Genomic DNA, 4,635 nt, shown 5'->3' with positions numbered 1-4,635 from the left:
ATTGTAAGATGCTATTTTTTTACAATGTAGAATAAATTTATAAGATTAATTTGCAAAGTTAATTGTAAAAGGATAACACTATTTGTTTCAAAACAAGCTGCTTCACTTACGTTTCCTTATTCTTGACGTAAATTGGGGACATGTACTATTTAAAAAGTATTATATTATTAAAAAGTAAAATATACAAGATATTTCTGAGCATAACAAAAATACCCTGAAAAGGGAAGCAGCTGTGGCTCAATCAGTTGGGCTCCTGTCTACCATATGGGAGGCCTTGGGTTCATGTCCCAGGGCCTCCATGTGAAGGCAGGCTCACCCGCTGGCCTGAGCATTGTGGAGCGCCACCTGGCCTGCAAGCACCTTGGAGAGCTGACTCAGCAGGTGACACAACAAAAAGAGAGACAAGAAAAGAAAGCACAGAAGAGCGTACAGTGAATGGGCACAGAGAGCAGACAGGAAGCAAGCCACAAGGCAGGGGGAACTAAATAAAGATACAGACACAGAAGAACACACAACGAATGGACACAGACAGCAGATGGCACGCAAAAAAAAAAAAAAACCTTGAAAATATGTGGTCATTTGAAGTATAAAATAACAAGTGTAAAGAAGAGCATGATTATAAAACTATTCATAGGCTTATATACAGTACAAAATAGTTTGCTTTTTGGAATGCATAATTACACATTTGTGCAAAGAAAAATGTCTCAAAATTTAAGTGCTACAAATCTCAAAGATTTACAGAGGTGCCCAAACATGAAATTTCTTTAGTGTTGTGTCAACTGAATCAAGTTCCAGACTAATCCTTTCCAAACCATCTTTCAAACCTTCCTGATTTAATCTTGTTTGCAAAGTCAGTTGTCTACCAGTAGAAAGCATTCAGCTAAGTGCCACCTCAATCTGGTCTTTTTTTTTTTGTAAGTTCATAAAAAAATTGCTCTGTTTCAGATAGGGTCCTAATTTTTGCTGTATATTCAAAATCGTTACCATGTGGTTTTACTGCAACAGGCTTACATTGTTCATAGCTAACTGATTTATTGCTCTCCCAAGCAGAACTCACAGATATGTTCTTCACTCCACTTGGCAATGGTTCAGGGCAATAACTATGATTTTCAGTATTTTTCCTGAATATTTGCCTTCTTCCAAGTCATCTAGAGGAAGAAACTGGAGGTGTTCTCTTGAATTGGTACATTGTAATATAGACACAAGAACAGTATCTAAATCATCCAAAAGTATATCAAATTGAAATGAACTGTTTTCATTTTTGTTAAGTAGATGACTAAATCCTGGGGACAAATTTTCTTTAGGGTATTGCTTTGGACTATAAACCACAATCACTGATGTTAATATCATCTCTCTTTTGGGTGGAGTATTGTATTTATGATTTGAAGGTGGTGGTAAAGGTGATGATCTCTGTGAGGCAGAATTAGATCTCTTTGCCTCTGTTGGGCACATTTCTCTGGGAATTTGCAGTGACTGAAGTTTCAGTTTGCTGGGGAGTCACTAATTTATTGGGAGTCTACTTTCTCTGTCTGTGTGCCCCAACTTTTAAATAATTATACCTCATCAAGTTCTTTAAAGGTTTCATGATTGTTGTGCTTGAAATCTCTGTGGTTTTTTTGTTGTTGTTTTGGTGCTTTTTTTTTTTTTCAATAAACTTGTTGGCGAATCTGCAGGTGAAGAATCCTTTTCTGAAACAGAATGGTACCCAGGAACAGAGGTTCCCTCCAGCTGCTTATCCACTTGACTATCTTGGCCATTCAAAGGCTGGCCAGTAAAGACAGAATGTTTCACTCCAGGTATCTACCACTTTCGCCTGCTGACATTTGAAGTTGCTAGTGTGTTGGCATGTGAGAGTCTCATGGGAGTTGTAGAACTGTGATGAAGACAACACATTTTCATGCTCTACTTGCTTGACCTGAGCTTCCAGTTTTGAAATTGTTCTTTTCAAACCAGAAATCTGAGTATGTGCATCACGCAATTTGTTCTCAGTTGTATTTATTGTTTCCTTTACTCATTCAGGTTCTTTTCCAAGGGATTGATACTTTCTTAAAAGATCTTGAAACATTCTGCCTTCCTGTTCTATTCTAGCTTCTTTATCATCTGAGAGTGTGTAAGCATTCTCAAATGCTTCTTCTAAATCCTGTAGTCTAAATTTTAGTTGAATATTGGTATTGTCTTTTTCTTTATTGTTTTCATTTCCTGAATTCAGTCCTGCAAAAGTTTGGAGCCGTTGCTGGCTGCACAAAAGTGTTCTCAAATCATTCACTTCAATTTCCAGTAAGTTATTCTTATTTTCAAGCATCCTTACACAACTGTTAGCTTCATTCAAAGCATCATCTAATTGGCCACATCTGTCTGTAAGAATTTGATTTTTTTTCCAGTCTTCAACTGCAGAAATTTTTTTGCCTCCAGTTTCTGTTTGAAACCATTTATTTCTGATTCATAATAAGCTCGCAGTCCGCTACATGTTGAATGTGCTTTTCCTTCAGGTTTTGCCTAATCTTAGTATCAAAGGATCTTCCACAGAAGTCAGTGAAATGCATTCTGGGACACCGTTGGCTTTACCTGGAAGATAGCACTAACTGACTGAGGCTGGAGTTACCATGACAGTGTTTTCTTCATCTATGGTGTTAGCCAAGATATCATTGCTAATAATCATATATACAGAAGGAAATGCAGAACTGGCCCTACTTTTGTTTTGTAATGCATGAATTTTCCAAGAATTCACTGGTGAAGCTTTTGGGTTTGAACTGAGAAGCACCATTACCTGCTTGTGAAAATGAATCTATGTCAGAGTGATTAGACGTACTTGGTTCTGGAACAGAATCTGTTGAAAAGGAAATTGTGTACTCAAGTGTATTAAAAAAGCCATGTGGTTGAATCACTGAAATCTTCTGATTTGGCTTTATATGTAATGTTGGATTTAGAGTCAATACCTAGCTTGGTGACACATCCCTAGAGGAGGGCAGTTCAAATATCTTCTCTAAAGTCTCAGGTGAAGAGTGATACATGTCCTTCTCCAGTTTCCAGTAAGTCAGTTCAGTTGCTGAATCAGATACCCAAGAATTTGGACTTTTGTCTGATTTACTGAGGTAAAAACCATGAGGATGTGACACAGCAGTGAAATCAGATTTCTCAACTGGTAATTTCTTCATTTGCTTGCTTCCTTGCAGAGATTGTGAACACTCCTCTTCTACCTGTGCTCTCTTTGGTTGGTTCTGTCTCAGCTTTTGTGCCCATGATATTATAGATTTACTATTTGTTTTTCCTCTGTATATCTCAGAAATCTTATTTTCACCAAGAAAATGAATTCAAATTCTCCAGGAAAAATAGAAATATCTTCTTTAAAAATGTATTAAAATCTTCAGTAGTCTGTATAAAAAAGGTCTTATTTTTTACACCATCTACAAGTGAATTCATTTGTACCATAAGTGGTATGTAAGGTCCTTTAGAAATCTCTTTATGCTCCATAAACTGTTTAGATCTGTAGGTATTTAATTCTGAGATTCAAAAGGTACCACCATACCCACTGCTCACTTAATCACTGTTGCAGTCTGGTTGTGATGTGAATGTTTCTTGCTGCATTTCAGGTCCTTTAGACTTAAGATAACTGACAACAGATTCATTTCTGTCACCATTTTCAGAAGAAAAAAAAACATTTGACTTCCTGAAAATATTTGTTCACTTGAAGAACTTCTATCATAGGGAGCCCAAGAAGCACTACTGGTTTGTAATTTTACTAAAATTTTTATCTCCTCCTGTATACGTTGAAACTTGTTGCAGAACTGTTCTTGCTGGGAAACTGTCTGCTCTTGGCATTGTTTTTGCATCAAATTGAATAGTTGTAACCACCTGGTCTATTAGTACTTAAGTTCAGTCCAAAAGAATAGGGAAAATTTTTGGCATCAGATTCTATAGAAGATGAAGTTTTTGATAAGGTTTTCACCAAGTCAAAATCTTCTGTAGTGTACAGAAATCATTAGATTGTTTTATTTAAAAATATAGGTTCTTTCACTGTTTGAAGAAATTGAATCTAAATCATCTTCAGATGCTTCATCTTCTACAGGCATTTTTAGTTGTAATCATTCAGAACTATAAAATATCCTAGGCTTCCAAGAGTCTGGCCACAGCTCCCACTGCTGATGTCAGGGTTGAGCTAGTGGTCTCTCACGACCACTAAACTCCGGGGAGCGTCTAAGATGTTATTGATAGGTAAAAGTGTGAGAGGAGGAAGGCAGAGGTATAAGGGAATCCCCTATATTCTTTATGTAACTTTTCTGTAATCTAAAATTTCTTTAAAAATAAAGTTTTAAAAAAAGTGGAAGAGGGAGGGAAAGGACAGTCTTGAGTCAGAGGGAGATGTAACTATGGATAAATGATTGAAGAAATATCATTTTGCCAAATTTGAAGATGGAAGAAGGGGACTAGTAGTCACAGAACATGGGCATCCTCTAGAGCTGGAAAAGGCAAGGAAATGAATTCCTTCCTAGAGACTCCAGACAGGAATAAAGCCCTACTAACACCTTGATTTCAGTCCAGTGAGACCTGTATCAGCCTTTTAGCCTACAGAAATGTAAAGTAATAAATGTGTTGCTTTAAGCCAAATGATTATGGTAATTTGTTGTATCAGAAAGA

At 36.7% G+C, this 4,635-nt stretch overlaps 1 pseudogene; it reads right to left on the bottom strand.

Annotated features, from left to right (window-relative positions):
• Window positions 1-735: 735 nt before the first annotated feature.
• On the bottom strand, window positions 736-4,070 carry LOC101410895 (M-phase phosphoprotein 9-like; annotated as a pseudogene).
• Between the last annotated feature and the right edge of the window lie 565 nt (window positions 4,071-4,635).

Source organism: Dasypus novemcinctus, chromosome 11, assembly GCF_030445035.2.
Source record: "Dasypus novemcinctus isolate mDasNov1 chromosome 11, mDasNov1.1.hap2, whole genome shotgun sequence".
In the NCBI taxonomy this organism is placed as follows: domain Eukaryota; kingdom Metazoa; phylum Chordata; class Mammalia; order Cingulata; family Dasypodidae; genus Dasypus; species Dasypus novemcinctus.
This window is presented reverse-complemented; position numbering and strand designations above follow the sequence as displayed.